This window comes from Lactuca saligna, chromosome 5 (assembly GCF_052625555.1).
Source record: "Lactuca saligna cultivar CGN05327 chromosome 5, ASM5262555v1, whole genome shotgun sequence".
Lineage (NCBI taxonomy): Eukaryota > Viridiplantae > Streptophyta > Magnoliopsida > Asterales > Asteraceae > Lactuca > Lactuca saligna.
In genome coordinates, this window is record NC_136421.1 from 44,352,623 (window position 1) to 44,375,442 (window position 22,820).

Sequence of the window (22,820 nt, forward strand, 5' to 3'; positions counted from 1 at the left end):
TCACTAAGTAGATTTTAGCTAGATAGAAATTGTAATATTTGCATTCTCAAAGTCGTTAGTGGAGCGTGTGTGGTTTACCGGCACACTAACCCAGACTTGTGAGAAGTGGCAAAGGTCTAAACAATCGAGACTATGATTACGACATCCCTTTTCATAGTTCTTAAAATTGTTCAGACACACAAGTGTGCTATCTAAGGCAAGGTGTATGATTTTGATAAAGTTTTATCAAAACAATCTAGTATCAGAAATCTGATCTTTGGTAAGAAAGTCAGCTGATTTCTGAGTACATGTCAAAGCTAGTGGGAGCATAAGTGTTATGCTCATAATCATCATGTTAGTGGGAGCATGATAATTATGATAAAGATTGCAAGTTAGCAATGTTAATTATAGAAAACAAAGTTTCAATTGGGAAAGAGTTGTTTTGCTATAATTAAGGGAGAGGAAATTATACTTCATCTCAAATCTAAAAGCTTAGATTGAGGTTTTAATCATATTTAGTCAAGGATATATATATGAATTTCATGTTGGAATGGCTCAACATAAGGAAATTCTGTATATGGGTTCATTATTTGCGTTCTAAAATTCGATTATGATTACGGCATCCCTTTTCATAATCTGAATTATGAGAACTTCGCAAATTGAAATGGAAATAGTATAGCAAAAGACTGGTGTAGTCTTTTTACTGAGACATCATGAATCGTGTCCCATATGCTTCAAATATAGGATCGATTACATGTGCTATATTCATCCGTTCTAAAATTTTCCAAATGCCTGGGGCATTAAGAAGGCAAAAGGTCTAGAATTGGATATGACTAAAAGGATTAAATAATTATTGAGGAAAATCTAAGGTTTACCAAAGATTGGGTGCTCAAGGATAGTTGGAAGTATAGTATTAATTCGGGAAGGACCATGTTGACATAATCTGTAAGGAGGCAACTCTTTTTCAGAAGTGATAGTCAAAATGAATCTGGAAATGTTTCAAAGTTAGAAATTATTCAATCTGTGTGAGATTAGGAAACTCAATGCAAGAAGGATGTTTCCAAGCAGCTGATCTCCTTTGGAATACTCTGTAATGATTGGTGCCAAGTCTTTGTGAATTTGTGCATAATCATTACAAGAAGATCAATGCATATAAGTTTAGAATCTAACAGATTTCAGTAATTGGCATGAGTTTGGAATTCTTGCATTTGCAGTAAGGATTTGGGATTGTGAAAAAGGATCATTGGAGTTATGTTTAGTTAATCTATTTCACAAAGTAAAGATCATAGACAAACATAGTATGCATACTTGGTGTGTGGTAGGACTAGTGTTTAGAAAACATAGTGTACATGCTTGGAGCATGGGACGACTATTGTTTTAAATTCAAGAATAAAGTTGATAGCTGAAACAGTATACAATGAATATTGTGTAATCATATGGTGATAAACAAAAGGTGTTTTATTTATATTCATAAGTTCTGAGACCATATTGGATTCGATTATTATCGTGTTTCATTTTGCATGTTTTGACTTCCAGAATAAACTAGATTATTCTTCCAGAATGACTAAGTTATTCAAACCATCCATAGTCGGTCATATGTTGCAAGTAGATATGAATTAAGGTTGTCATGAGTTGGCTTGTAGAGGTCTAAGATGTTGGACAAAGGGCTACAACACTCATGAGTGCTCATAAGTTCTGAGTATTGGATTCAACCCGCGCTCATTGGAATCACTTCATGGATTTTATCACGAGTGATCATGAGACGATAATATCTTATATTCTTCAAACCTAGAGATATGAGTTGTTACTATGAGTTGGTTGTACATTGATTGCACGAAAACGCATTCGGTAACTCGGTGTTATAAAACGTACCTTTGTGTATGATTCAACAAGTAGTAGAACACGCCATATGATTCGAAGTTCATCTATTCCTTTTACCTTCGGGATAAAAGCGATATCTGTGGGCCCCTCGATGATTTGATGATGACAAATGGAAGTGCTCGGCCGGGCCAGGACTGATTTGATTTGTTCAATTAGTCAGTCATCATAAATAGGAAATCGGGAAACAACAAATGGACAGAGAGAATGATTATAATCCATCAGTCCATATGATATCTAGAATGGAGGAATATATGATCCCTTATCTAATGGACAAGTTTGTTGACAAGATCAGAGTTCGACATCGGCTTTAAGAGCTACGATTGCCAGTTAGGTTTTTAAGTCATACTCAATAATAGTTTTAGACTTATCCAAGTAGGAGACTGTTGGATTAATGTCTAATTCCATATATTTGGTATGCACTTGACCCGACTCGGCATGGTCCATTTGGGTTGCACTTCACCGACACAATTTATATGGATAGTCTTTTGAGAATAGTATATTTATGATTTATATTAGTATATTATAAGTTCTAATATATTAATAAGGAATCATATTATTTAATTAGTATTGATCAAGACTTAATTTAGAATTAATTAAGTGATCAAAATGAACTAATTAAATACGGACTCTTATATATATGGAATGGGCCAAGTTCATTTAGGTTGGGCTAAGCTTTCATGGATAGTCCATGGAGTCTTTAACCCATGGATCATATGAAATGAAAGGTCATGGATTTAACCCTAGTCTCCATACTATATAAAGATGTCCTTGGTTGGTGAAATTCGCACTAGTGTGGGTACACTAAGAAGGGCTAGCCAATTTCACTAAAGAGAACCAAGTATTCATATTCTCTAAAGTCTTCCAAGGTGTTTTGGTGATTTGTGATTCCACTTGAGGCTTCCACACTATTGGGGCTAAGCTCTTAAATCTTGAAGACATCAAGCTACATCAAAAGGTATGTTATCTAACTAGTGCTTTGTAGTATAAGAACTTCATAATATACTAGTTAGGATTAAAGCCTTGGAAAGATCTTATTTGCATGTATAATAGAGAAAACATAGATCCAAGGTATTTAGGGTTGCATGTACACTTAGGAGTGTTAGAATGATCAAAACCCAACAGCAACATCCTCTATGTTTGGCGCAACATGCATCTTCATGGTGTAACATGTTGCTCCATGTTGCTCCAAGTTGCTCCAAGTTGCTCCAAGTGCTCCAAAACACTCCAATTTGCTCCAAGCTACTCTAAATGGCTCCAAACCACCTTTTAAAAGATTTGTTCCTTTGTTACTTGATTTGTTCCTTTGTCTGATGATCCATTCCTTTCTCAAAAGATTTGTTCCTTTTTCACATGCTCCATGAACCCCAAGTGCTCCATTGTGATCTAAATGCTCCAAATGCTCCATGAGCATGATCCAAATGCTCAAGTCACGTTTAATAGGGTTATTGTTCATATATTTACCAAAAGTGCTCATTTCATTCCGATTGACAAGAGTATATAAGCCAAGAAGTTACATTCGGGGAGGTGGTGGTTTGGCACAGGGTGCCAATTTTGGTGGTTTCGGACCGAGATGTTCGTTTCATCTCTAGGTTTTGGGAGAAGTTTCATGAGGATTTGGGTACTAAGTTTCATTTCAGTACATCATACCACCCCCATACGATGGACAGAGTAAGCAAACTATTTAGATGCTCAAAGATATTCTTTGGGCGTGCATGTTGAATTTTGGTGGGAGTTGGGATAGTGACCTTCCATGGTCGAGTTTTTCTATAACAACTGTTATCATGCCAGTATTGATCGTCCACCTTTCAAGATGTTACATGGAAGGAGGTATAGGACCTTGGTTTGTTGGGGTGAGCTTGGGTATCTGGTCATGGGGAGTATTGAAGTAGTACTCAAGACCATCAATTTGATATAACAAGTTCATGACAGGTTACGAGTCGTGCAAAGACAAAATTAGAGCTTTGCAGACCGTTTCCATTGGGACCTTGAGTTTTAGGTGGGGGACTTTGTGCTTCTGAAGGTGTTGCCTTGAAAAGGTGTCATCTGGTTTTGAAAGCGGGGCAAGTTGTGTCCCCGGTTTATCAATCCCTTCAGGATTACTATCTTGGTGGGAAAGGTTACATATCGGCTGGATTTACCTGATGAGCTCAGTGAAATACACAACACTTTCCATGTCTCTTTGTTACAAAAGTGTTTAGCTGATGATTATGCGGTGATTCCATTCAATGACATTCAGTTCGATGGGCATTTAAATTTTGTGTGGAGACCGATTGTGATTCTCGACAGGAAGATAAAGACTTTATACTATAAAGTGGTGCGTCTGGTGAAGGTACAGTGGCAGCACCGAAAGGGTTCTGAGTGGACGTAGGAGTTGGAGGTCAAGATGAGATAGCATTACCCTGAGTTGTTCATGGAGGAAGACTTCAAGGGTGAAGTCTGATTCAAGTGGAGGAGAATTGTAACACTCAGAGCCCGAGGTATTTTATATTTTGCAAATTTAGACATTTTAAGGTTTCCCACGATGTGGTGTGGAGGTGCCACGATGTGGTGATTTAATACCGGGTCGTGTATTTCTTTTAAGTCACCACGACATGGCAGTATAAGCCATGACGTGGCAGCTACCATATGAGAAACCCTATTTTCCAGTTTTTTCTCCCCATTTAAAAGAATGATGAGGCTAAGGTTTTCTCACCCTCATCCTCCATCAGCCTCTTTGAGATCCGAGAAACCCTAATCCCTCGCTCTCTTATTTTGAGCCTTTTTGGTGTTCTTTGAAGCCTTGGAAGGAGGAAAAAAAGAAGAAGTGAGCTAGGATTTAGCCAGCTAGTCCTCATCCTTTGTGTTAGCAATCTTTTGGACCTTTATAAGTGTCCAGGACTCAATTTTTATCATGCTAGGTTGATATATCTTATGTTTTTCCCTAAATCTTCATGTTGTTGTGGGATAGAGTGTTAGGATCTCATAAAGTTTTCAACTTTATGAATCTCTGGGGCTTTTTACATAATTTTTGGGTTGGATCTGGATTCTTGTGAGGTTTTGAACCATGCATAATATTCCTATGGAGAACCCTCATTTTGGATCATTATGGATTCAATACATGCATTGGACATGCATGTCTATAAAGAACCAACTTTTTTGGTGGATTTGGTATTAAAATTTGTTCTGGAGTAAATGAGCTATGGACTTTTTGGATTAGGTGCTTAATAGGGAAAGTCGTGTTTTATTTATCTCATTGAATCTAGGGTTTGAGTTTTTGACCTTTCAGGTGGTCTTAATGGGTACAATTGGAAACTTTTACCTTCTAGACTTTATTTTGGACCAGATCTGAATTTTGAAACCCTTAGGATCAAAGAAAGCAACTTAATCCATTAAGCTTCTGAAAACCCAATGCCTATGATGTGGCCTAGGTCGCCACGATGTAATGTCCCAAAAATTATGAGGTAAAATTTTCATTTTTTAAAACAAACAAAACAACAATGATCTTTTATTCAAACATTTAAAAGTATTTCATAGTAAAACATTCATCATAGTACAATCCCAAAATCATCACAATGCGGAAACATGGGTGGATGCGTTGCAATCATGCCGACCCCTTCCCTTTCAAACCAGAAGTTCCTAAAACCATAACCATAGAAACCTTAAGCACAAAGCTTAGTGAGTTCCCCAAGAAACCACATAGCATACATACCATTGGGCATAGCCCTCACATTAGGCCCAACCCACCATAATAGGCCTAGCCCTGCCAAACCAATGGGCCTAGCCCGATCAAACAAATGCAAAAGTCACAAAGATAGTTGGCACCTACATAACATACAATAGGGCTAGCCCTTCCTGATCTATGGGCCTAGCCCAACATACAAATGGGCCTAGCCTAACATACCATGCAAGATTCATAAAGACAACTATCATAACATATCCTAATTTGTCGGTATTGGTGCCTTCGACCTACGAGTACAGTGAGGAGACTCACCTCTAGCGGCTAAAACACTCAAATAAATCTCTGATTGTTGGTCTAGAAAAATCCCCTGGTTATCAATAAGAATAACATCCAATTTCAATTGGGTTTTGACCCATAACCAAGAGTCTAAACTACTTAGCCCATGACCAGGGTAAAAGACCATTCTACCCTTTATCTTACTTGGCCCAAAGCCAAGGCCTAACTCAACTACTCCTAATTCCCAAATCCTAAATGATATTCCAAAGCCCAATATGGCCTAATTTTCCAAATTAGGCCCAAAACCATCATGGGCCTAAATCCAAAGCAGTCGAAAAATACAAAACAGAAGCCCAAAATAGAAGTCTAATGGCCCTACAAGGTCCAAACTAAAAAAAAACCAAACAATGGCCAAAACCGAGAATACCATCCCCAAACGTCCATCTGCTGAGTATGCGGGGCGTACTTAACTTTTACGCTTAGCGTACTCCATTTGGGGCTAGTACATGCAGCGTACCATCTGGGTACTCCCTGTGTACTCCCTAGTTTGCCAACCTACTACATTAAGCACTTAATCAATCGAGACCTCAAGCCAAACTATCAAATCTGATTCTAAAAGGGAACTTATCACGTAAAGTTGGCAAATCTACACTCATGCATGGCTTAAAGGGACTTAAAAGCTCAAAAAAGGGTTAATAAAGGTCTTAATGCTTTCATGGACCAATATCTTCCATCAATTTGAGAATTTTATGAACATAGGGACTAAATGGAGCCAAGATCTAGCATCCATAGCTTCTGGAGTAGATCAAAAGCTCACCTTTAACTCAAAAGTCTCTAAATTAAACAAAATACACCATAAACTAGATCTAACACCAAAGACCATCAAGGTGAGAGCTTTTTACCTAAAAATTCTTGCAAATAAGTAGATGATCCTGGATCTACAACCTCAAGCTTTTCCCCCCAAGTGCACCACTTCTTTTTCTTCACGAACCACTAACAAACTCTCTTTCAAGCTCAAAACTCACCAAATCACTCTAGGATTTCAATTTCAGGGTAATGGGAGATGGAGGCTGGTCTAAAATGTCCAAGAGATGATATAATGATACTTAAATAGGGTGTAAACCATAAAAATTAGGGTTTTCATCCGGCTGGAGTACACCCTGCGTACTCGCAGTACGCCTAGTGTACTCCATAAAGTGCTCACGATCCCTTCTGCCTAGTAAGCCCAACATACTCCCTTGTACGCCCTACATCCAAGGCTTAGTATTTTAAACCACCAACTTCCGGAGGCCATAACTTCTTCATTCTAAGTCTGATTTCGACGACCCTTATATCCACAGAAAGGTAACAAGAAGCTCTACACTTTTATCAACTCATTATTCTTGCCTTAAAACTTCCCGAACTAAAATCCAATATTTATAAAATCTTGAACTTCCACTTTACTGTTATACCATTGGGCTCTAAATCACAAACCAGACTCTTGGATCATCTAACTTACCTTACCCACACCCAAAGGCCCTAGCGAAACCAGGAATTTTGCGGGTAGAACTCTGACCCGAATACTCCTTCTCGTCGTATTCCTAGATATGCTAGAACCTTCCAAAATAGTACTCCAATAACCATAAAATTGGACCAAGAGGGAAGGAAATTCTCTATATGATCTGGAGAGAAAAGTGTAAGCAAATGAGGAGAAATCGTTGGGATTTTATAGGCCAAAACATCATGTGCGCCGCACACCGTGTCTCTGCACACCGTGCACTATGTCAACTCTGTTGCCATGGCTCCAACAGGTATGTGACACATGGCAAAAATCGTTTGGGTCGCACCAACTTGTCTTGCCCCGCCGCACATCTTATCGATGCACGCGAAAATTTAACATTATTTAAAAATCCATATATTCTTCATGTGAGCTATGCTTTAGATGTTGTTTATATCCATGTGTAGGTATCAACGGGATCTACAACTTTCATTTGGACTATGTCGGCTAATTCTGACTATATTTATTATTTATTATTTCAGAAGGCTTGGACTGCTAATCTCTGTTTAAAATTCCTATCTTTTTCATACGACATCCGTTCTCGACTTTCCTTATATTGACGAAATCATATTGACAAGATCTTTGACTCTCATTTAGATTGTTTCATCTAATAATCAACCGATCTAAAATTCGATTTTCGTGCTAACACAGCTGCGCTGAAATTTTGAAAAATCATAATTTCCTCACGTGAAGTCAGATTTGGATGTTCTCTATATGCCCGCTCTTGGTTTTAGAATTACTATAAATTTCATTTATATTGATTAGGATAATAAGCAAACTATCTAAAATTCATTTTTACGACACACATAGATGTGTCGGTTTAATAGCGAAACTTCAAAGAAGCATAAATTCTTCATACGAAGTTGGATTTCAGAGTTCTTTATATTTACAAAATCCTTGTCACGTATACTATAAATTTGGTTAAGGTTATTTATCCTAAATAACCTTCTATTAAAATGTTGTTTTTTATTGCTTATTATATCTTAATGTAACCCGAATATGCGGGCATTACATTATGACTTCAAACAAATGAGTTATACGTGTTCAAAACTAAGACATATTGTAACTCAATGTTGAAACAAAAAACAATTCAACTTTGACACCTTGTCTTTCAGGTCATATAACACAATCAATATGTAACCAAATAAGGTGTTTATATAGTCTAAATGAAGTACAAATAGTAAACTACGTGTTGAAAAAAAATCATGTCGTTCCGACTTCAATATCGTTCATCATCAACCAATGGCTCTTATCTTGTGTTATTTTTTTATCCATAATTTTTTCACCATAACTCTTATTATAGGTGATTCTTTCTTTTTCTTTTTTTGAAAAAAAGCATGCTCTAAACCTCCCTTTTAATGTTTCCTAAAATTACTATGATTTTTATGGGATCAACAACCCTACATTTTTCAGACTTTGCTTTTAATCACCGAAGGTTAAAGCATGATTTACATTGAAGGCGAAGCTTAAGTTATGAGTTCTACAGTCTGCAATTGTGCTTTGGTGCTTAACTCTTTTGCTAAGTCTCCAAACTTCATTTCTTAGCTTCATCTGAAGTTTGCACTTTTTGGCTGCACTTATAACCTTGTTTGCAGCCTCACTCCCAAAGTTATGCCTAGATGCAACACTATCTAACTTAGCTAAGCGGTTTCGCTCGACAGATTAACCTAAAGTCTTGGATTATTCTATACAAACTTCTTCAAATAAAGTTTCTTCCTAGGGCGCTACTCTTAACCCCAGCAAGGAACGACTCCCCCTTTGTATTCTTTTAGGAGTGACACCCCATGCTTGCTTTTTGAAGCAGTAATAAAGTCAAATGAGGATATATCATAATTGATAGGTTTTAAAGGTTACAAAAATATGTAGCGGAAAAACTTAATTCTAAGTTCACATGAAAACTATTGGATCTAAGTTTTATTTATTGATTGCAACAAAAAATTGAACATCAAGTACCCAAGGAATACCCTACAATTTTCGTAATTCACAAAGGGATTAGTGTTTACATACCTTTTGATTATTGTTGTAAATAACCAATAAAATCGTTCTTGAACAAGCTCTAGAAAGCAAGCACCAAAAATCTCGTGCCTCTGATGGCACAAATCCAAAACCCTATAAACCCTAGAATGAAGAGGAGAAAGAGGGAGGAGAAGGAAATTTCATTCCTACTACTCTTAGGAATTCCACGAACGAAACTTTATAGTTTAGGTAACTTGCAAGCAAAGCAGAATCTGAATTGACAATATAAAATATTTAATCCTAATTCAAATACTTTCCTTTTATGCAACGAGAAGGCTTCTGGAAACCCTAAAAGACTCCCAATTTCGTTCACCCGTTGGATGATTATATAATTGCTTCTTTTGTACAACTATTGAACAATTACAATTCACTCCTTGCACCTTTAATTAATTTCAATTAATTCCAAATTAATTCCACATTAATTCTAAATAATATTTAATTGATCCTAATTGATTTCTTATTAATTTATTAACCATATAAATTAACAAAACAATTATTTAACTATTGATCTCATATTAATTTATTAATCACATAACAAATTAACATATCAATTATCTATTCCCAATTAATATATAATAACAAAACATTCTATCTCTCTCTCTCCCTCAATATCATTTCTAGCTATTTCTGGTTATGAGGGCAACCCAAAAGGAATTTATTCTATTTTGAAGTTTATATCAATTTAGTTATGAGCTTAGACACCTTAATCCAACAGTCTCCTACTTGGATAAGTCTATAACTACAATTGCAATTATAACCAAACAAAAAAGAGTGCTTTCCAAAGCCACTACCAAACTTTGATTTAATCAGACAGTGGACCTAATATAAGTGATCAAATATTACTTCGTTCTTCAAGATATTGTATGGACATGATACATGGATTAGAATCAATCTCATAGTCCAAGTTTTTGTTTCTCGATTTCATTATTTATGACGACTGAATTCAGACTACTAAATAAATAAATAAATTCAGTTTGGGCTCAGCCAATCACTTCAGATGTCGACATCAAATCATTGAGGGACCTAAAGATATCATTTTTCCTATTAGGACAAAAGGAACGAATAAACTTTGAGTGATATGCTTGTAACTTTTACTCATCAAATCATGCATGATGCTACGTTCTATAACATCATGTTACTAATGCATTTTTGTAACACCAACGCACAACTGACTTCTAACTTAGTACTCATATATCTCCATTTCAAGAATATAAGATATTATCATTTCACAATTACTCATGATAGAATCCATGAAATAATTCTTTGAGCATGCGTTTATCTAATACTCAAAATCTTCATTTTATAAGTATTCATGAATATTGTAGATACCATTGCAATATCTAATCTCCATAGATAATCTACAATTTAATTCATGATAGTCTTAATTCATTACTTACTTCCAAAAGTATGCTCAAGTGTGGAATTCCGAATAATTAAATCATTTAGCAAGTAAAACATGCAAAGTGAAACAATAATAAAATAATTAACTATGATCTCAAAACTATTGAATATAAATAATCTCTATTATTTAATTACTAAAATAATTACGAATTTATTCATTGTATAATGTTTTGAGTAATCAAATAACCACTTAAATCAAACATCAGTCATGCCATGTTATGAACATGCAAACTATGCTTCTCTATGGTACTTCCTTTGTGAACAGATCAACTCAACATTATTCCAATGATGCTCATTTCACAATTCCAAATTCTTATCACTATCTAAGATGTGATGGAATTCCAACTTAAAATACATTAATCACTTGTGATATCAAGATTCCAAAGTCTCAAAGACTGGGTCTTTGATATTACAAAATATCTCATTGGAACTTTGTTACTAGACATAATTTCATGGTAATGAAGGTTCTAATTCAAGGTACACTCCTTGAACACTTCTCTTGCACTAAGGTTTCCAACTCACATGTAGACTTTTCAACCATCTCCCTTTATTAAAACTGTTCCATATTTCCATATGACCATCAATTCTGATCAAAACCCATCTCAGTACAAAATCATGCCACTATGGTCCATCCAAATCAATATCATACTTCTAACTGTCCATAAGCAACCAGTATTTTGGTATAACATTATAATGTTCTTGACAGTTGTTTAAGAACTTTAGTCACACAAAATTATAGTCCTTTTTCTTACAGTTCTTTGAGTATTTGAAAAATTATAATAAGTGAATATTATACAATATATAACTGATCCTATATCCGAAGCATATGAGAATCGACTAATTATATCTTATATAAGGATCTGATATCTTTTCCATCTCTTGCTATAATACTTCCATATATTGAATTTCCTATGTTGAACCATTTCAACATGATATTCATATATGTCTATGACTGAGTATTATTAAACTACACAATCTAAACCTTATATTTGAAAATAAGTATGAGTGCCCCCTCCTTTAAGTCTACTATAGTGAAACAATTCCCAAATTTTGCAATTTGCAAATTGGAAGCATTTTTTCCTACGAACAATATTGTCAACATGCAACACTAGCATAACAATTATGCTCCCACTAGCTTTGACATGTAACCAGAAAACAACTAGACTTCTAGAAGTCAATACTCTTGACTTTCTTACTGAAGTACTAGTTTTTGTTACATGATGCTTCAATAAGTCTCCAACAATACTTCTTAATCATATAGACCTTCACTGTTATGTGTGTGTTTAAACCCTTTAAGAACTTGTAGATACATGTCATGAAAGTTCAAACAATTCCTTTCCTTTTCTCACAATTCGAAATATGAAGAGGGATGACGTAATCATATTACGCATTTGATGATGCAATTAACATAACCAATATCCATATTAATAAGATCTTATAAAATCTATCAGTGAAAGTATTTCCTCATAATCATTCTCATGAATTAGAATGAAACCTTTGCCCCTAGGTTATATGGTGCATATGTTCCCATCCATGTGAACCAATCATTTCCAACCTAAAATCATAAGACATGGGTTAGGACAAAACCAAATTCCAGTTTAGCTTTCCTTCATGGACTGAACTTCGCCATTCTAAATTTCTTTCCTTTTGGTAGCTCAACGGCCTACCAATGCTTCCATGTTGTTAGCAAGTCACCCATATTGATCAATGCACATTCACTAAGCAACACACTTTGATTTTGTAGTTAAATGAAAAACATAGAACTCATAAACATTTCCAACTCAACTAGAAGTCCACAAAAATAAGAATGTGTTAACAAAACACGATAGGTTATCAATCTCAGGTCGTGTGCTAGTGATAACTAAAAGGTTTATTGTCGATTGACTCTTGAAACTTTCAAGATCAATACGAATACCATTAAATTATTGACATATGAGTTTTCTCTCAAAGAACATTCCTTTGACGAGCTAAAAAATATTCAAAACTTTGTGTGGATTCTCGACAAGAAAACACTTCATAGAATTGTTATAAATTTATCATTTGTTTCTTGATCAACAAAAAGCATCAAAACTCTAATTCTTAAATGTGCTATAGTAAGACAACATTATCACGCCACATGTTATGAGGTGTTATCATCCTTCTTAGTATGAAATGAGTTTCAAGACATGATTTGGAGTTACTAGAGTATGACTCTAAAACTTGATTGGAACAAAATATGACACATCTATGATCGAACCATTTCCAACAATGTTTGATTCCTCTTTTTAGTCATACAATTGCATTAAGATGTTCTTGGAGGAGTCAATTGTGATACAATTTTACAGTTATTAAGATGATCATAAAATATGATACTAAAGCATTCTGCTTTCTTTTTAGATTAGAGAATCTTTTATCTTTCTACCTAATAGATTATTCTATTCGTTCTGCTACTCTTTAAATCTTTTCAAGGTATTAGAATCATGATTAATTTCGTAAACACAACAATATTTACCGAATCATCAGTAAATCATGAAGAATAGAGTTATCTTCCTTTGTGGTGGATCTGAATAGTCAATATCAACATGTACTAGATCCATCAGTCCTTTACTTGAATAACATAAACATATGAACAATTAATTAGTCATAATTTTTCAATGACCAAGATTCTCATGCATCACATAATTTGAATTGTATGACTCCAACTTTCTGTCAAATTAAAACTTGGCGATGGGATTTCTGTTCACTTAATCAATTATGACAATAACACAAGTGACAACATAAGAATCAAATCCACAATTAATATTGCTAATATTAGAAACATAACTAGCACTTTCACAAATTGCATTGAAAGGAAATATAAAATAAGGCAACCAGTTGAACCAAAATTTCACTTTTAATGAAAATAAACGAAAAGTTGAAACTTGTCCTTACAACACATAGAATGAAAACTATGTTTCTAGACATCTACGAAGAGTAATAACAATCTATTAAATTATCCCAACTCCTTAATAGTAGCTCCAAATTTTGATCTTCGAACCATGTGACCAAATTCCATTTCTCATGATTAGATTTAGCTCACCTTGCTCAAGTTTCCTTCTTTATCTTAGCTCCTTTAATACCATCAAAATGTGATCACCACATCATGTATTAGGAGTATATGAATAGGAACTTATAAAACAATGGAGTCAGATAATAGATCTACCTGAAGTAGAGTCACATGACTTGACTTGACTTAACTATCTCTGTGATATTTCAGGTAATTTGAGCAACTTTGTATCCAATGCAACTTCAATTGGTAGTAGAAACAAATGGACTATTTAGGGGTTAACAGATAAAATGATCCTAGAACTAGTTTTTCCTTTCACAATATGATCAAACGCTTTAATCATGGATGGCCCCTTTCCATTGGGAACATAAATCTTTTGTGGACCACCATTGTTACCATTGTCAATGTCCATGGAAACCTTAGAAATAGACCCAATATGAAGATCTTATTTAGATGTTCTCTTAAGCATTTCTACTTCAACAACAATCAACCTTTGGGTTAGATCAATTAGGGTTATATTGATATTCCTCATATACAAGTTCCTAATGAATTGATCATATGACTTTGGATGCGAAAGAAAAACCAAATCAATGGCTTGCTCCCTTAGGAAAATGACACCCACTCTATCCAACTTCTCAATGTGCGATTTCATTTGTATAACATACACATACATATAATTTCCATCTTGATGTCTACAAGCCAATAGGGCTTGAGTTGTCTCATATCTTGCAACTTGAGAAAAACGTGACGTTACGAGAGTCACAGGAGGAGGGGGTGGAAGCATGATGTCTAGTTCCACCAATTCCCGAAGAAGGGAAAACATTTCACCTTGATCAGAATGTGGAAGATTGTCTTCAGAAGGAAAAGGAAATCCATTTCCAAAAGAACGAGGAAGACCATTTTTATCTCTATAAGACATCTAAAACTAGGAGAAGAGAGAATTCAAATTAGTAAATTTTAATCCTTAATTATTAACCTAAAATTTCAATTAAGGTTGGGATCCATGTTTCGATTTGAACTTCAAAGAGGGATGTCGTAATCAAATTCAAATCTATTTTAGGTAGGTAAGGATTTTACCAATTCCAATATTATGAAACTTGTAGATCTTTTAAGATTCGTTAATCTTATCAATCGCATGTTTAATCTTGGATTATGCTCTCACTTTTGTGACTAGGATGTTGAGGATCACAAACGAGATGTGAATAACCATGCGAACCCGCTTGACAACCTCGATGTCATTTATCATCTCACATTGATGTGTCGGTTAATCAAACATGCTCCATCAATAATGATAATTTTTGAGATGCCCATGATATATCTTTATAGTCCCTACTAGTGTGTCGGTTAACCACACACGCTCCACTAACGACATATAAAGCATGATGTGCATTTTCATGGATTAGCATAGTTTTCACATTTTTCCTAAAGTAACTACAGTGAGATTAAAAAAAAGGTTCTACTACTTTTATATAATTATACTTTTAATGATATTATGTGCTATCAAACCTGTTCGACTAACGACCCTCCAACACACATAAGAGCGGTGGGTGAGAGTAAACTCCCATTCAACGATCATTTTATAGGCCACTTCCTTATACCATCTTTATAACATGGTTTCACGAATGAGGCCTACTGTAACATCTAATTATTTAGGTATTCGTTTTAGCCCTTTTGTGCTTTATTTACAATATTAGTCCACAATGGCAATTTCATAATTTCATAGTTAGCTTGGGTACGCGACACGTACACCTTCGTACACAGGGGGTATCCGGGTTCGCATTAGTATGCTATGCATAAGCTGGTATGCAAGGCATACGCAGACAAGGTGAAAACCCTAAATTTTAGGGTTTAGACCCTATTTAAACACATTTATGGCCACATGCACCTTCTTATCTTCAGCCACCTTCCACTTTTCGAAACCCTAAAGAGTGTTAGTGTATTGTGAAGCTTGTAAAGCCATTTTTGGTGCCATTTGCAGGTTTTGGACAAAAAGAAGAGCATTGAGGTTGTGGTGTTTCACTCAAGGCTTTGGATCCAACATCTTGTTCCCCTTGTGCACCTTGTGGAGGTAAAAATCTTCAACCTTGGTGTAGAAATATTATGGATCTAGTTTTAGCTCAAATTCGTTCCTTTTTTATCCCAAACTTGCACTTTGTGAGTAGAAGGTACTCCAAGGCATTTGAGTTGTCCTTTCAACGGTTTTGAGGGGTATTAGTTTCTCTCCATGCAAGTGCTAAATTGTCTTATTGGGTTAAGAGACTAGGGTTTTTTGGAGTTAAGGTCTTAATATCCATGCTAAACCATAAAGTTAGAAACTTTATGGTTAAGAAGACGTTTTGTTGCGTAGACCGGAAATTTGGATGTGAGTGCTTAAGGAATTAAGAACTTAATAAGAGGGGTGGTGAGTAGTTGTGTACGTTGGGCGTACCGAGGGGGTACAATGCACATACAATGTCAGCACCTCGATCCTCGGTTAACTGCGAAGTATGCCCTACATACACATGGAGTACGCCCTGCATACTGACTAAGTCAATCCTGTTCGCTCGATTGACTTTGATCGGATTTTCGCAAGGGTTTGATCTAGGGGTATTCTAGGTATTTTGGCCTATAAGATGAGTTTTTTTTAAGGTGATTGGTAGAGTTGATATCGGAGCAGCGTACTATTTAGTTTGCTTATTAGTCTATGGGGTGAATTTTCTCACTATATCCATGGGTCGAAGGCACCAATGTCGGCCCATTGCTTGTTATGTGGAATACTAGTTGTCTTTGTGATAATTGCATGAAAGACTAGGATCTGGCCCCTAGAAATTGTATGAAAGACTAGGATCTAGTCCCTGGAACTTCTATGTAGGATCGGTATTTGGCCTTCGAAATTGTAAGGAAAGACCATGGGGGTAACCCATGGCACTCGTATGTAAGACCGAAATTTGGCCCTCGACGTTGCAAGGAAAGACCATAGGGGTAGCCCATGACACTTGTATATTTTGTGTATGAGGTATTTTGGGGAACTCACTAAGATTTGTGCTTATGGTTTCATATTTATGGTTTTAGATACTTTCGGTTTGAAAGGGAAGGGCACGGCGTGACTGCACAACATCCCCCATAGTTTTCCGCATTAGAAATTAATGATGGTTTTCTGTTGTTTAAATAATATATACACTTTGATTGGTTTTGGAACAACTTGTTTGTATGATTTATTGTTTTAAAATGAAAAGTTTACCTTAGATTTTTGGGATGTTACAAGTTGGTATCAAAGCCTTGGTTTGAGGGATTCGGGCACACTTTCGGTTGTGTTTGAACTCAAAATGAGGATTTGGAAATCTTTTGAAAGAAAGTAAGTTTCTAAAAAGAATTTGTCAATAAAATAAGTTTTGGAAAAAAAGTGGGTGTAATATGTGCAATCAGCTGAGCTCAAGTAAGTGATTCTCAGAATACCCATACATGTTGATACGATATATGATATGAATGTTTTCATGCTAGGATAAGGCTAGGCATACTTTCAGGCATTGCATGATAGATTGGCCTCATATGTGATGCCTTGTAGCCTAGGAAGCATTGGATGCTATGATTGGGAATATGTATTGGTAACAATAATTGCTAAGTGTATGTGTAGGGTTTCAAAGCACTCCATGGATGATGGCAATGGGCCCCTTTGATGAATTCTAGGTTAAAAGCCCAAGACTTGTCTTTTCCCTATAAATAGTCATGTATTATTCCCAATCAGGGTTAAGAGTGAGGCAAAATGTAGCCGCCACATTGTGAGGTTTCTTGTAGAGTTAGATTCTTATTTCTTAAGTGTAATTTGTTCCTCACAATTCAATAAATCGAGTGATCATTCGACATAATCTTCATATTTGTGTTTGTTCTTATTTTCTGCATCTTGTTCATCAAATCACAATTAGGGTTTTAATTCCAAAAAGTGGTATCAGAGCGGGTCTTTGAAGATCTATTGATTTTTGAAGTATCGGTTCTTGATTTGATGATTTTCTGCACAAGTTATTGAAGATTTTTGATGTTTTAGTAGTTTGGAATCAAGATTTTTGTTCAATCTACTTTTCATGGATTCAGTTACTGTTCATCATGGTGATTTCGATATTATTCTCTTTTATTCATTTTTTTGTCACTGTTATATTCATCCGAGGATGGGCCAATTGTTTTTGACCTACGTTCTTCCGGTCGATGTCATAATGTTCTTGAGCCATTTTTTTATCACTTACTGTTCATTTGTTCCAAAAAAAAACCCCCCATTGATTAGGTTCACTGTTCATTGACTTGTTCTTATATTTATGTCGACATCGCTCTTTCTGATTTCTCAAGTTCAATTTCGTGATTCAAATAATGAGTTCGACCTTATATTGATTCAGTGTTCTTGTATTTTAATCGATTCATAATTGTTGGTGTTTTTCCATAAGTTTCGATTACAAATGCTTTCAATCGCTTTAATCCTCATGATAATAGAACTCACATTATAATGTGTTTTCTGTTTTTGATTCACTCTGTAATCAATACTTGATCAATCGTGTTATTTGTTATACGATGTTGTGGTTAAATAACCTATTTGTTTCAATCGTTTTGTTTGAGAACCAACTTTTGTGAATCCTTGATTGTGTGCTCTGTCGATTTTTGAATGTAGCGATTGAGTGCTTGTTGAATATAGTCGCCTTATGATGAATATAAGATGATGGTATGAACTGTGTTGAATCTCGTTTTGGAAGTCTATGCAAAAAGTCAAAATTGGAATTGTGGACTTTTTGGTACGAATGTTTAGCTTGCGAATGTAATCGGAAACCAGGTCTCGGAATCGTAACTCATATTTGCAATTGGAATCGAGCCTGTGTTTGGAATTGATTCGGAGTCTGGATTCATAGTTGCTATCGGAAGTATGATTGTTTGACTCGGAACAAACCTGGATTCGGAGTTCCAGTGGGCTCGGAATTGGAATGAGTTGTTGTATGGCCTGGCTTTCGGATCTATGTGCTCGGAATGAAGGGATGTTTGGAGTTTGGAAACCTTGTTTAGTCACCGAATCGATCTTTGGATTTGAGTTGCTGTTGCTATCGTTCGTATTTAATCAAATGGGGAAGATAACTTCTATTTTACACATTTGGTCCCTGTAACTTCACCAACTTGGTAATTTTAATTTTATTTCCAGAAATTGTTACAAATCAAGGGGAAAATGATGTTGTTTTACCATTTCATCCCCCTGACTTTTAGCAAAGTGACAACTTCAGCCCAATATTCAGAAAAGTTTACTACATCGAGGGCCAGTGAACAATTTTGGATTTTTCGACGCTCATATTTTTTCGTGAACAGCAAAATAATGATTCCATCAAGTCTTGGCGGTTCGGAAAGTCGTTTTTCGTGATAACGACAAATTTTCACGACTTTTTTCAGATTTTATACTTCATTGTATATATCATTTTGTCGCGGGGGAGCACAATAATTTTTATTCATTCAAGATCATTCTCATGACCATAAGAAGGCTTTATAATCATGTTTTCGATTATAAATCGGGGGAGAATTTGGTATGGCCATTCGAAATTGGATTTGTGACTTTTCAAAGTTGATGATTTTTTATAAAGCTTGTGGTAGAATTATGAAGGTAGCTTTTACAGCGGAAGTTCTTCATCGAGCTCTGCTAAAGCTTTTACAGAGAAGTATCCTTTACTGCAGAAGTTCTTTATCGAGCTCTGCTAAGGACTTGTTATATCTCTGACTTCTTGTATTTTCTCGATCAAGTGACTTTACGAATCTTAAAGTTTGGGTTGTTACATGATATTTTTTGATGGCTTATATCATTACCTTATTTGAAGATCATTGTGACTTGGAGGGGAGCTCTTCAAAGACAAGAAGTGATTCGGTCTCTTTGTTCTTAAATGGGTTTTTATGGCGGGTTTGGTTTTCATGAAGATTCTTTGGGATTACATTCGAAAATGAAGTTTAAAGACATTACTTCAGTGCTTGATTTATATATCCTAGAGCCCGTGTTTGAAGACTATTGAAGAATCAAGATTCGTGGATTGCTTCATATATTCCTCGTTGCAGATCTTTTTATTTGCTAGATGCTTGTTTTGGAAGTTAAAGCATTGTCATCCATTCCATACTTTGAGGGGGAGATTGTAGGGTTTCAAAGCACTCCATGGATGATGGCAATGGGCCCCTTTGATGAATTCTAGGTTAAAAGCCCAAGACTTGTCTTTTCCCTATAAATAGTCATGTATTATTCCCAATTAGGGTTAAGAGTGAGGCAAAATGTAGCCGCCACGTTGTGAGGTTTCTTGTAGAGTTAGATTCTTATTTCTTAAGTGTAATTTGTTCCTCACAATTCAATAAATCGAGTGATCATTCGATATAATCTTCATATTTGTGTTTGTTCTTATTTTCTGCATCTTGTTCATCAAATCACAATCAGGGTTTTAATTCCAAAAAGCAAGATGACGAAGAATGGTACATTGATAGTGGCTGCTCGCGTCACATGACAGGGATGAAGGAAGAACTAAGGGAATTCAGATCTCTTTCAAATGGTGGAAATGTCACATTTGGGAACAATTCCTTCGGAACAATCAAAGGCTACGGGATGATTACAAACGGTGATTTCTCAATCAGGAAAGTTGCATATGTAGAGGGATTACAACACAATCTCATCAGTGTATCTCAGCTTGTTGGAGGTACTGGTCTCAAAGTCTCATTCGATGATGAAGGTTCGGAAATTATTGAGAAGAAGACGAACAAAGTTATTCTCCAATCAGAGCGCAAAGGTGAAATGTTTCCCCTAAATCTCAAACCAATCAAAGGAAACCCAGCCATCTGTCTGTTAACCAAGGCACCATCTGACGAAAGCTGGCTGTGGCACAGAAGACTCTCTCATATCAACTTCAAAGATATCAACAAACTTGTCACTGGAAGTCATGTGAGGGGTCTCCCATTGCTCAAATATGACAGAGATCATCTGTGTGCTGCATGTGAAATGGGAAAGCAGAGTCGTCAAAGTCATCCATCCATAATAAACACTAAAGTCGTTGAACCACTGGAATTACTTCATATTAATTTATGTGGTCCATCTTCTGTAGAAAGCATTGGTGGTAGCAAGTATATTCTTGTTATTGTTGATGACTTTTCACGTTTTACATGGGTGTTCTTTCTGAAGCTTAAATCTGAAGCGACTCACAAGCTAAAAGTGTTCATCAAGCAAATTGAAGTACAGCTGAAGAAGGTCGTTCGCAACATCAGAAGTGACAATGGGTTGGAATTCAAAAATAAAGAATTTGAAGAATTCCTGGAAGAAAAGGGGATCAGTCACAACTTCTCAGCTCCCTACACACCTCAACAGAATGGAATTGTCGAAAGACGAAACCGATCCTTATGTGAAGCTGCCCGAACAATGCTAAGTTTTGCTTCCTTACCTTTATATTTTTGGGCTGATGCTATTTCTGCTGCTTGTTTTACACAGAACAGGTCGTATCTTAACAAACGCTTCACTCTCACTCCTTATGAGATCATCAACAACAGGAAGCCAAATGTGAAGTTCTTCCATGTGTTCGGTTCCAGATGCTTCATTTTCAATTCCAAAGAACACCGCAACAAGTTTGATGTCAAAGCTGACGAAGGGATATTTTTGGGTTATTCTCTTACTTCCAAAGCATACAGAGTGTTAAACAAGCGTTCAAAGAAGATCGAAGAAACTTACTACGTGACTTTTGATGATAGCTATGTTAAAAAGCTAAAGGCCAACGAAGACACAGCTGGAGAAATCTTTCCTCAAACTGGCCAAGTCACAGCCTCGATCGCCAATCTATTCGAGAAATTCATGGAGCTTTTTGATGAACCAAAGAAGGCCACTCTTTCTGAAGCCAATGCAGCAGACAACAGGGTAGATCACTTGAAGCAACTTATTGACGATGCTGCAAGAAGAATGAATGAAGAAGAATCGAGTTCACAAGACCCTCCCCAACACAATGCATCAGTAGAGGGGGAGTATCCACCAGCATTCCAGCCAAGTTCCCAAGTTGAGGGGGAGCTAAGGTCTCAACCTCCAACCGAGAGTGCTTCACCAACCGAGAGTACTTCACCAACCGAGAGTGCTTCACCAACCGAGAGTGTCTCACCAACCGAGAGTGTCTCACCAACCGAGAGAGCCCCTCCAACCGTAGGTTCATCAACACCCGAAAGATCATCACCTCAAGAAACCCCTATAGCCCAAGATTCACAAGACATTCCTGCAAGATCACATGTCGAGGGGGAGCATGCTGATGTCTCATCCGACTTCGACAGTCTGTCCGAACCAGAAGAAATGATAAATGCTGAATTGGATCCATCCTTTGATCCAAACTTCCCTCCTCTCACCAAATGGACCAGAAATCATCCTATCTCTCAAGTTGTCGGCAATATCTCAGAAACAGTTCTGACTCGATCACAACTCAAGGCAAAACAAGCATCCTTGTACTCAAAAGTCGAATTCTGCATGTTTAACTCATTCGTATCCAAAATTGAACCAAAGACAGTTAAAACTGCTCTTGATCATTCTGATTGGGTTCAAGCAATGCAAGACGAACTGAATGAATTTGAAAGGAACAAGGTCTGGCGTCTTATTCCAACTCCTCCACATGCCTCGGTTGTTGGTCTCAAATGGGTCTTTAGGAACAAACTTGACAAGGAAGGGAACGTTATTAGAAACAAAGCTCGTCTGGTTGTCAAAGGATACTGTCAGGAGGAAGGCATTGACTATGAAGAGACATTCGCTCCGGTAGCTAGGCTGGAATCAGTGAGAATATTTCTTGCTTATGTTGCTCACAAAAACTTTGAGGTCTTTCAAATGGACGTCAAGTGTGCATTTCTCAATGGAGATCTCAAAGAGACTGTGTATGTGGAGCAACCTCCTAGATTCGTGAATGAAAAGTATCCTGATCACTGTTACATTTTGGATAAAGTCGTGTATGGTCTGAAACAAGCACCGAGGGCCTGGTATGAAACGCTGACTAAATTTTTAAAGATGTCCAAATTCAAACAAGGTTCGGTTGACCCAACCTTCTTTCGCAAAAAGGAAGGTA